The following is a 12,934-nucleotide window of genomic DNA, read 5'->3' on the forward strand; positions in this document are numbered from 1 at the left end:
TTCTTGGGTATATAATGGCCGTGCAGGCCCTAAAAACCACAGTTGCAATTTCTCTCAAATAAAGTTATGATCAATTGTAGCTTGTTTTCTTTTAAGGTACATGTATATTTAATAATCTTTAATTAAACCTAACCTATACCATGAAGAAGGATATGGAGATAACGAACAGTATTCAATCTCAAAGTCCATAAAAATAATACAAAATAAGAGCAGCTGAGAGCAAACACTTACCCCAAAACATCAGAGGTGGCCATATGCAGCGTATATTGATTAGTGTACATGCAAAGTTTCAGTAAACTCTGCCTTCTATTTTCAGGAACCATCTCAAAATACAATTTGTTTTTACTATAGGATTGTCTGCATTTGAAACCATTTTTTACCGCAATTTAAGTTATATATTATGAGTAATATGACATTCGTTATTATATGTAAGAAACACAAAATTCTATCTCCGGTCTCCAGAAGGGGGTTGGGGCAGGCTTCTGAGTAATCTTTAATATTTGGGCACCAGCTGGCGTTTAATCAAAAGAATTCATGTATGCTTGCAGTCGCAAATGCAAATTTTATGAGGCCATGCATTTTTTAAAGGTTAAAAGCAATCAACAAAGGGATGTGTGCTTACTAAAAAACAAGAAGGTGACCAAGAAAACACATGTCTATAGCTAAAAATAATATCCTCTGTTTTCTTTTTCCCATTTCTAAAAATTAAAATTTCTTAAAAATGTTGAAAGTTTCGAATTCGACGATGGCCAGGTCAAAATGGTTATCAATTTGTGAACTTCGGGGAAAAAATTGGGACAATCAAAAATCGCCAATTCGAGCCCTGGGAATCACAATTTTTTTTTCTTTTTTCAGGAGCAATTCAAACGATGACAAATATGTACAAAGGATGTAGAAATTGAGATATTGAAATTTCTATCTTTAAAATTTCAGGAACATGTACTTTTTAATTAATTTCATAAAATTAAAATGTTCTCTTTTTGGGGATTTGGTTTGTTTGTTTTGTGAATTTGTTTTTGGATTTTTATATTATTTGTCTGGGTACTAGATCTGGATGTAAATTCCCGGGATCGTTCTTCGCTTTTCCGCATGTGAGAGGTTTTAAGGGCCAGGGAAAACCTTCATCCAATTCCCTGGTCCTGACCAGAAAAAGTGAATCAGGTTCTCAATGATCCAGTTTGCATCTTATCTCCCTGGGATCTTTTATTCTCTTTCTGTATGTACAGGGCAGATTATTGGGAGTGGCGATGTTACCCAACCTGTATAAATGCAACCAGGAAGAGACAAAATCCAGCTTTCCACTCTTTATTAAAGTAAACAATCTATTTCTAATATTTATAATTACTGTAAATAATTTTACAAAAGATGTTAAACCTTATCATAAAGATAACTACTTATAATATAAAAAAGTTTAACTTGTAAATAAATAAGACATGTGAAAATTTAATCATTTTTACCAAAACGCGCGCAAGTCTACTAAATAATCTTACTTGTATAAATGCAACCAGAAAGAAACAAAATCCAGCTATCCACTGCCGAATTGTCTCACTGAGCTACATTTATACTCCCGTACATGCTCTGCATATTTTAGTATTTCTTTAATTACTTTTATCCTTAGAGCTCGCGTTCGTTATCTTTGTCAGACTAAATGATTTATCTCTGGGAATCGTCCAGGTTAAAAGTTAAACTCCCGTCAGTCCGCATCTTTAATGCCTTTTAGCCAAATACATCTTTTCATACACAAGTAAGTAGATTTATTTTTTATCTTCAGAGCTCGTGTCTGCTTTCTCTCTTAACCGAATAGTGCAATTCCATAAAATACTATCTCTTAAAGAACATCAGCCTTAAAATAATGTCACTAACATACTAAAATGAACCTCATCTACCTATCAGTAAAAACGTTTAAAAACAGTTATTCCAACAATCGATTTTTAACATTAATTACTTTATTCTGATTTGCTAAATTTGATTATATTAATAAAAGTGCTTTACAATTGTAAGTACAGTTTATTTCACGAGGAATCCCTAGTCGACCAGCCTACCGTATAATTTTTCCCTGAAGTCCCTTGTTTAAAATGTATTAAAGTCCAATTTCTTATCTGACTGTGTAAGTTTTTCTGTAAGCAAATTCCGTCAGCTTATCTGTCACGTGGTATATACTAACAGACCTAAAAATAAATGAAATTTCTTTTAGAATTGTTATGTACATGATAAAAAAGTATTTATAAAAGACAACATAGGAAAATGGCGATACCGAGGGTTAAAATGAGCAAAGATATGCAAAGACAAAACTTCTGTCTTCTTCAAAAGAACCTGAAAAAGTTGATCCTATGAAACTGAAAATTAACAAGGTTCAAGATAAAGTAGATAAATTCAACTAGTTATTTAATACACTGGTAGCATTATGAACATTTCTGTATGTGACACACTGTGTACGTGCTCTAGTACATCCCTTCTTTGAATTATGATGATATGGAAAAACTCTGGTTATCATTGAGTCATGAATTTAAATAGTAAAAAAGGAAGCATGAGAAATTAAAGTACTGCAGGATTTCCCTGTAATAAAACAAAGTACAAAAAATTTATCAATCTTATCTGAAGAATGAATTTAAATGAACAATCTTTTACGTAAGTGTTTCAAAGAAGTCGTTCTAGTATTGAATATAGAAGTCAAACAAGTATATGTTTCAACTTCAAAACTAAGGATGAAAAGAACACTTTCTTTCAAGAATTTTGAAAATATTTTTGTTTTAATTCCCTTTTTTTGCATTGCAAGTGAATTAGCCATACAATTTACATCGACACAGTCGGTGTTTGTGGGACTAAGTCATAAAGGGGGTCATAAAGGGGGACCTCTCATAACACATGCATAAGGTGGCCATGAGGAGAGATGTGAAGGACACAACGGAGATTGTGCAGAATCACGTCAATGGTGATTTAAGGTAGGACCAAATAGATAGGTCAAATTTTTCCTCAAATTCAATTTTTCTGAAACTTTGATATTTTGTTCTTGGATACAGAATCTCTCTTTATATATGATATGAAAGAAATTCAACCGCACATTTTTTGCCCACATAGTCTGAAATATGGCATTTCAGACCCCTGTAAGAAGTTTGTGAAATCAGACATTCGACTTCAGAATGAGCCTTATTTTAGAATGTTCTATTGAGCTATTGCAAATTTGTGTAATACTTTTAATAAAGAGAACATTTTTCTTACTTTAAATCAGTAAGTCACATTGATACTGGAAAATTTGGGTAAAATATTAAGTAAAAAAGAACATACATTGTGTCAGAAACTAAAAATTCACATGTAAATATCCGACAGTTTAAGCTTTCTTAAGAGAAAATGTATAATTCAATTTTTACAAAAATTTAACAGAATGATTCAAATGGGTCCTAAAATAAAATGTGTAAAAATAAAGAAAATTGAACCGGTGGTTTCAGATATTTTGGTGATTTAAAAAAAATTCAATGGCAAAAAACTAAAAGATTCAGTAGATGACGTCACAATATTTGACCTTTGACTTCTTGATATGACCTTAACCTTTGTAGTACATAAAGAATAGAGACTCCTCATATATGTGTACAAATATCAGCCCTCTACTATTTATGGAACAAAAGTTGCACTGCATTTTATAACAGACTGTTACATGCTTGTTTATTGCACTTAGGTAGCGTAAACACATTCCAAAATGTAAGCTCCCAAATGACCAATATATAGGATTCTCTGATTTTTTCACAAAATATAACGCAAATTTGCCAAAACGTATTATTTTTCTTTCAGGGATCATTCATTGTTGTCAGTATAGTAATATTACTCTTTTTTCCTCCAGTACTTTTTTAAGAAATGGGTTAAAATAGAATCCACGGGTGTTTTGTCCTACCTTAAACTCTTAAATGACAAATGGAATCTACAGAGAAGGATTCAGACTGGAAGGATCAGATTTAGACATCATATACTGATCAAATGACGAACGAGTCATCTGGAACTTATCTCAGACTCAGTTTTACAACAAGCATAAATACACATTAATTCATTGTGACTGTTCCGAATGTCCTCCAGGATTCTCATTACTTCAGTTTTTTCTTCCAGTACACAGCATAAGAACATCTTCGCGCATTATAGCAATAGCAAGATGGGACATTTTTTCAGCACTTGTCAGAAGGAATGATAACCTTTTCATATCTAGTTCTCTTTACAGAGAAAACAAGCGTCCAATAATACCTCCTAGCTTTACTCCACATGGACCCTGCGTCAGTGGAATTCTTTCTGGAGAAGAATGAGATTTTGCTTACTGTTTTGCCTCTGACCTTTGGCCTCAACCTGCTGCCTCTTGGATTGACAGATGTCACCTTTTACCCCAGTCTCCTGTTGTGTGCGACATCATCAGAAGTGGATGTACCAATTAGACACAAACTAGGCGATTATGAAGACAAAGAGTGGAGAATTTCTTTCTCACGGGCAGAACAAATACTTGTGTACTCAATGAATCACACTCAGTTCTTTAATTTAGAAATGTTCCTGAAGACAACCGTTTTCTGGGTGATTCAACGAAATACTGTACCTCATTGGTGTCCACAAAATCTTCTGTTGTGTTTTTGGGAGTGCTTCAAACTAATCCTTAAATGGGTTAATGAAGGGGACTGCCCTAACTTTTTCATTCCAAAAAACAATATGTTTCTGAGTAAAATCCACGTGCAAGCAAAACCAATTGTTCATTAGGCTGCATGCCATGTATGAGAAGAGTTTGATATCACTGCTACACAGTCCCTCAATTTGGCCCTGTTTTAAAAATCTTTATGACCCAAGACTTTCAATTTGTACAGATGAAGGCAATTTGTTATCCGAGTATGAATTTGATTCCACCCTATATTATTGTATTCAACGAAATACTGTACCTCATTGGTGTCCACAAAATCTTCTGTTGTGTTTTTGGAAGTGCTTCAAACTAATCCTTAAATGGGTTAATAAAGGGGACTGCCCTAACTTTTTCATTCCAAAAAACAATATGTTTCTGAGTAAAATCCATGTGCAAACAAAACCAATTGTTCATTAGGCTGCATGCCATGTATGAGAAGAGTTTGATATCACTGCTACACAGTCCCTCAATTTGGCCCTATGTTTTAAAAATCTACATAACCCACGACTCTCCATTAGTACAGATGAAGGCAATTTGTTATCCGAGTATGAATTTGATATGTGTACCGCGGATTTGAGAGGGTGGTCCTTGGCTTCGAAAATGAGTTTTTTTTACAAGTAAAAATATCTACTAGTATCTCAATACTGATTTCTGTTACATTAATGAATTATTGCCTTTACAACTGTCTAGTAAACCGGGAATTCATATTTATTTGTCTATCTCTATACTGGTACTCTTGTATGCTGGAGATCATATGCTACCTTCATGTTGATGCATCAAAAGTACCCACAGCTCTATGTTATTTCCAACATAGTCTGCCATCCTGAGATGTTACCAGAAAGTATAAGAGACATATCATGGCAGATCCTAGGGATATGTTACCAGGTCACAGGGAATCCACAGGCGGGTCTTTACGCGTATCAACAATCACTAAAACATGCTGCACTGATGAGAATACAGAGTTTCAGAATTTCATCATTGGGATCCTTTGATTGAATATCATTCATAATTTTATTTCTTTTTTTTCTTTCTTTTTCAAGAGCTCAGATTTTTGTGCAGCCAGAGTTTCTTGTCTTCTGCTCATCAACATTTGTGAACTGCTTCTCTTTTTCCTTCAAAAAGAAAGATTTTCTGAAAGTACCCATGATTGTAAAACATTCTGAGTGGAATTTAAGCCTATTTTCTTGGACCGCCATTTTGTAGATCAATCAGGCCAATGAATGTTTTGAGTCTCAGTCTATAATTAATGTATGTTATATATAGAATATCACACTGCTGTTTTGATCTCGGCCCTGGTATCAGCCCGAGCGGTTGGTATCGGCCCAAGCCCGGAGGGCGCGGGCGAGACCACCCGAGGGCTGATACCAGGGACGAGATCAAAACAGCAGTGTGATGTTGTTTATATCATATATCTAAAACCAAAGAAAAGAACAAGTACTTTTATATTATCACTTTTATAATTTTGTCATAACAAAATATTAGAGTTATCTTTCTTTATTTCGATGTTCCTGGAGATGTTACTTGATGGTGAATAATCAAATAGAGATAGATTTGCCTGGTCTGGTCATTCAGAAGAATTTTCCTGGTGTTTTGAAACATTTTATTTCGAAGCACATTAGATTACAAAGATTTAAAAGGTCCCAAACTTAAAAATATTCTACTTTCACTTTGGATCCAACCCGGGTTACAACTTCGTCAACGAATCGTTACAATTTGTAAACCTGAGATTTATAGTAAATATTTGTTTTGTTTACAATATATAATTAAAAATGGCACATTAAATGAAAACTTGATATTGTTTTACTGTCAAAGCAAATAAACGTCCATTGTTTCAAAACATGACTTGTTGCTGTCCTAGAAGTAAACAAGAGTTACCTCTCTTAGTCACAAGTGCTATCATTTGGCGCACTTTTTAAAAACAACTTTCTCAAAGTTTATATAGTCTCCCTTCTTCATATTCTGTTATTTTCTTAAAAAGACAAAGATCAGTGACTGTACTGTTTATTGGACACACCTCCTGAGAGGGTGAAAAACTACAAATTACAAAAGCATAATAAGAATTTGACAAAATATCAAAAATCATAAGCAATCATACAAAATTAAATGCGTAACTTTAACATGTGAGCTGAACAGGCCTATGCCTATCGCATGCTGGAAATGCGCGGTTTTACAAAACATTGTAGTTGCAGAATTTAAAGATGATAAAATATATTGCATAATACTGTTATAGATATAGATGATCAAGTTAAATATAAATTCAAGTAAAACAATATAAAACTTTCTCCTTTGGGAGGCCAACATCACCAAACTTAACAGCCAAAACGCCAGGCAAACCGCATGGCTACCATAATTAGTATAAACAGAATACTGAACCCGATCGAAATAAAATTATGCAATACGAAAACGGCACAGTGACTATGCAAATAATAGATCACAAATACTGATTCTTCCACTCTACAAATTCCCACTTCTAACGTCTCGCGCGTTTTCAAGTTTGCGCCTATTCAAAAATGTACGGTAGAGCTAAGAAATGCGTTAGTTTCGAATCTCCAAGATTTCTGTTTAAAAAAAATTACAAACACTATCTGAATAATTTTTCACTGAAAATACAATTTTTATATCAAAATAAGTTTTATCAATGAAGAATTCGAATTTTTTACGTCTATACATGTATTGACTTTTAGTTTCGTATAGCAAGTATGGCGGCCCCCTATGACATGATAATAACAATCTCTCGCCCTCAGACAGAATATTCTGAGCTGTGAAGACGCACAGGAGAATTAAAACTACAAAATACGAATGTGGATTATGTCATAGATACTTTACAACCATGCAGTCTGTGCTCTATCATTTACGCACGAAGCAAGGGAAACTTTTGACATTTTAACTGCACCAAAATTGAAATGTATATAGCGTTTCCATCCAGGAATAATACGGTACAGTACAGACAAGTGATATAATTTTTTAGTTGTTAATAAATATATAAAACGTTTTTTACGAAGCTCAAAAAGTTCTTTTTCCAGAATGTTTCATTTTCCAACAACTTGTTTAATGTTTGATGTTAGAGAAAATTTGGTCGAACAAAGTTGTGTGATGAAAAACGACATTAATTATAGCACATTATGATGAATATAACTGTTTAATCTAAATTATGAAGAAACACAAGTAATGAATTTGAAAAAAAAAATGCTGTCAATGGTGATGCAGTGTTTGTTTAATTAAAATCAAATAAAAACACGAATTGTTTAGAGATTTCATGATGATGGTGAAAGAATGTTATTAAATATAAATTGTACCAGGGGCTTGTTCAACAATTGCATCTGCATGCAAAAGTTGTATTATGAGAGTATTGAGTGCATGTTTTCTGTCAATCATTTTTGTCAATTATTTTAGTCTTCATGAAAATTCATGAACATTCATAATACCTTGAACTCTACATTTTTTCTGTCTTTAAAATGAAAATTACCAATATTCATATATATTCATCATTTGTTCATGAACTACATTTTATGAATATATTCATGAATAAAGTTCATGAACCATCTTTATGAACCAGTCATGAACCACATCATGAATGTTCATGAACAATTCATAGAAGTTCCTGAAATTATGAATTTCACCTCGCAGGGGTGCCGAGTATAGGACAAAACTTACAGCTCTCCACTGGCAAGTGGGGGCGTCCCCATATGACTGAAAATATCTCTCTAGGGACGTTAAACATTTATACAAACAAACAAAAAAAATCTTTCGATGCATGGAAATTTAATACAGAAATTTTTATTTTAAGGGGTCCCGACCCTATGATATAAATTTCACTTTAGAAAATAAAAAAATTTCAATATTGATTTTCATTAACAACAATAACATTAGAGCCATATGGACAATAGTTTGAAGTATGAAGCGCTGCTTATTTTTTCAGAAATGATTTTTATGACAAATCAAGATATGAAGAAGTTGAACACAAAGAACAGAAAGAGTAAAGATTTATTATAACAACATTAAATTTAATATATGAAGTGCATATGAAAATAATACTTAGTATCATACCTATTAAAATCATGTTAGAAAACATTATGAAGCGATGCTTACTTAGTCAGAAAATCACAATGTTGTATGTGGTTGTAAGAAAAAATTACATCTGTGAGGAGGAGTTGTCTTTCTTCGAAATATTTCTCCATGTGAAAAAAAGTCATACTACTAAAAATACTGTATTAAGTACTTGAAACATTAAACCAGTTTTAAAATGGTCCTTAAAAAGATACAACTTATTAAATTTATAAGGCTTTTGATGTTGGATTTAAATGTTTTATTGTTAAATATAATAAAAGTGTTTCAAAGAAATGGGCAAACAAAATACAAAGTATTGTTTCCACCATATGTTAGATTTTGTCGAATTGACTACTCAGAGGTATCAATTAGGAAACTCTGATTAAGAAAGCTGTGAGTAATATTCATATTTTGCACTTTAAACGTTATCTCTCTTATCAGAGGGTCGGTACCCCTTAAATGACCACATAAACCTTGCAGAAAAAACTTCATTCATTTCTAAAACATTACAAAAAATATATTGAACCATAATGTTGGTTTTTTTGCATTTTTAACCAAATTATATGGTTGACCGAACATTCTTCTGTATAACTACCACATAAACAGATATAAATTTAAAGTTGGAGAAACATCTATTTACGTTTTGCTGTATTTAAAAGTTGAACGTTCTCTCTCAGTGCAGTCAGACGTTTGCAATTTAAGTTTTTAGAACTAGTGCCCAATTCCATTGTATATATAATTAGTTTCCCCTCCTACCCACGTTCACAATTATATATTTTGTATTGACACATATACATGTATGTGTTTTTTGTTTTTGTAAATATGAGTTTCAAAGAAAGAAAAGTTTCTGTTTGTTTTGTTTGGTTTTCAGTTTGAAAAACCTAGAAATGAGTGAAATTTAACTTAGAACTATTGTGTGCATAAAAAGAATTAAAGAAATGAGTGACCCTGGGCTCTTTCAGATCTATCATTGAAATCCAACTTTTCATCAAATTATATTTAAAGATTCATAAGAATAATAAAGCCTGTGAAGCGTCAGTCAATATAAATTCAATTAACCTCAAATAATATGACAATCCCTGCAGACAGAACAGGAATACGGCGATATTGATATCGAGGGAGAAAATATCAAAATACAAAGGCATGGAAAGTGATGACTCCTGTCTTCTTTAAAGAAGCTTATATTGTTGATTCTAAACTGAAAGTTCACATTGCTAGAGATAAAACAGGCAGATTTAGAAATTTTATCAATCATTTAACTGTTTTTCGGTTAAAATACTAGTGCAAGTATGAACATTTCTGTGTGTAACATACAGTACATGCTCAAGAACACTCCCTTCTTTGAATTATAAAAAATCAAACATTGAAAAAGTGAAAAGATACATACATGTGTATATATTCAAAACATATTAATAAAAAAAATGTCAAAATGAATAGTAAAAATGATCTGAAGATAAAATATGTGTTTGCAGTTTAACATTTTTAACATATAGGTATGAATAAGAAACATAAGTAAGGTTTAAATGTTAAAGATAAAAAGAACACATAAATAGATGTTGCTTCCGTGGTTTGACAATTAAATCTCATGTATATTCATTAACAACTTTAAGTACTGCAATATTTTGGTGTAAAGTAAGATTATTGTCTCCATTCAAAATAAGTTGTAAGGATAAAGGCATTGATAATTAGTATTGAAGTTTTGCATAAGGTTGTGCCTTTGTACTTGGACATGTCACAAATTTGCTCTTTCCTAAAATTATTAAATAAAAATTCAGCATTTAAATTACTAGCAACTGACAATGCAATATATTCATTTGACAATTTCCATTGTTGTAATATTTCGTCTTTAAGCAGTTTATATTCTTTATGTCAGTCTTGAATGATGCAAGTGAAAGAAGATTACGATTTTTAAAGGGTAAATTATTCCGCAGTCTTTTAGTTGAAAGAAGAACGCTTTTTTATATAGATGAAGTCGTTTTGGCTTGTGGCCGGAATATGAAATGTAGGATTGTCCTGATTCCTTAAGGGATAAGGATTATATGGTAAAATGCATTGTTGTAATAAATCTTACAAATACTGCGGAGCTAATCCACACACTATTTTTTTTAAATATAAAATAACACTTATTTCAAGTGTATCACAACAAAAATCTACACATGGTTTTGATCATGATGATTAATCCGTAAGGTTTTATAAAAGGTCAAGATGTCTAAGAATTCATTTTTACAATAGCTCCAAAACTATGTGAGGAACATGTATAAAGTTAAAACGTACACGGTTTATAAATATATCACTGATTTACAGATGGAAAGTATCAATTAAAAACAAATATTTAAAACAAAATGAATTTTGAGAAAAAATATAAATAAAAAAAATTAAACTAAAAAAAGATGCAACTGCTTCATTCTGTAATTTGAGTGAAAACCATTATTGCAACTAAAATATATGATTATCGATAAAGAACAAGTTGGACGTGAATGGTCCCTAAAAGGCTGTTCTTGAAAGCATGACATATATAAAAACAAGTCTCCTATAAAATCCGCCATTCGCAATGTTCATATACATTGGATTTCATATCTTACCATTTGGACAAAATAAACAGGGAAAACAATTTTCCAAAGGTTTCAAAGTCCAGCTTGCCCTTCATTGATTAATACATATTGAATCTACAGTGATGTCATTCACTAAAACTACGGTATTGATTACGTGTAATTTTATCCAAAATAAAAAAAAAGATGCATATTTTTTAAAAGAATTTTTCTCGAATATATTTTTAACAAAGCACTTCTCTTAAGGGTATGCTCTAACATTCTTAAAATATTTAATCGACATCAGGCTTTGGTATGAATATCAAGTATTTGGGATCTCCTATTACCATCCTGCTGAAATCTTATTCCTAAATGAGTATGTTTTTCAACATTTCGAATAGTAGGGCCATCTTCACCAAATATAATTTTTTGATGACAAATGTGTTTCCTGATAAAATCTAAATTAACCGTTATATAATGATTGAATTCTACTGCCGATGTATAAGACCATTATTTTATTTTTTTAGTAACGTAGTTTGTAGATATAAAAATATCATCATCTATAAGATAAAGATCCGCAAAAAGCCTTGTAAGTCGTGATTATAATAAAAAAGGGCCTGGGACTGACCCCTGTGGGACACCTGAATAGGTAGCTTTAGTTGTTGATGAAGCCATCAAGAGCTACTTTTTAGGTTCTGTTAGACAAGAAGTTCTTCATCCAATGAACTCATTTGTTCAGAAATACCATATTGTTTTAGTTTAGAAAGGATACCTTTATGCCCCACTCTATCTAACGCCTTGAGATAAATGTCATCGCAAGTGAGTTAAGGCTAAATATGGGTATTTCTATGCAAATGAGCAAAGCAAAATTCATAAGTTGTATATTTTATGTACAGAGAAGGTTCAAATTGATTATAATAAAAAAGGGCGTCATATTGTGACGGATTCAATGTATTAAATCACATCAACAAAATGTTGGCGCAAGGGCATATCCTATCTAATTTATAATAAACAATGTATAATATTAAGGAGAATATTCTTAAAAGTAATAAAATTGCTGCACAAATCCTATGCACGTTCTATATCGATAAAAAATTTAGAAAACTTACACTGGACTGTTAATTTTTACCCTGTTTGAGCTTAAAACTGCACGAATCGTAACTAAACAATTGCAGTGCCGACATTTGTGCAGCAATATCTTAAATCCTTGGAAAATCCAGCGTCTTTTTAAACCTTGTTTCTGTAAAACAAAGTAAGGTATGCCCTTGCGCCGAAGCGATTTTGTTGATGTTTCTTATAAACTTGTGATGTCATAATATGACGTCATAATGTGTACTGGCTATCGCTTTATGCCCCACTAGAAAACAAGTCTTAACATTTTCTATGCGGTAGGTAGAGCAATTGTGGAATTTATATATTTGCATAGAAACCTCCATATGTATAACTAATAATATCTTTACCCTTTTCGAGACTAGACTATTATTGTATAATGTTTTTCTAGCAATTGATTAGTTGGGGAATCATCGGTTTGAAATACAGATTAATATCTATTAATTAAATTATTTTCAAGACAATATTTGTACTATTGCTTAAATATGATTTTCTTCTTTGATGCTATATACAGCTTTAGTAATTGATATCAACCGACAGTTGTAAACATTATGTACACTTCCTTTATTCTTATAGATGGGAGTAATTTGTGAAATTTTTCCAAATA

This window comes from Saccostrea cucullata, unplaced genomic scaffold, assembly GCF_032062105.1.
Source record: "Saccostrea cucullata isolate Sc308-1 unplaced genomic scaffold, CSIRO_AGI_Scuc_v1 ctg3532, whole genome shotgun sequence".
Taxonomy (NCBI): domain Eukaryota; kingdom Metazoa; phylum Mollusca; class Bivalvia; order Ostreida; family Ostreidae; genus Saccostrea; species Saccostrea cuccullata.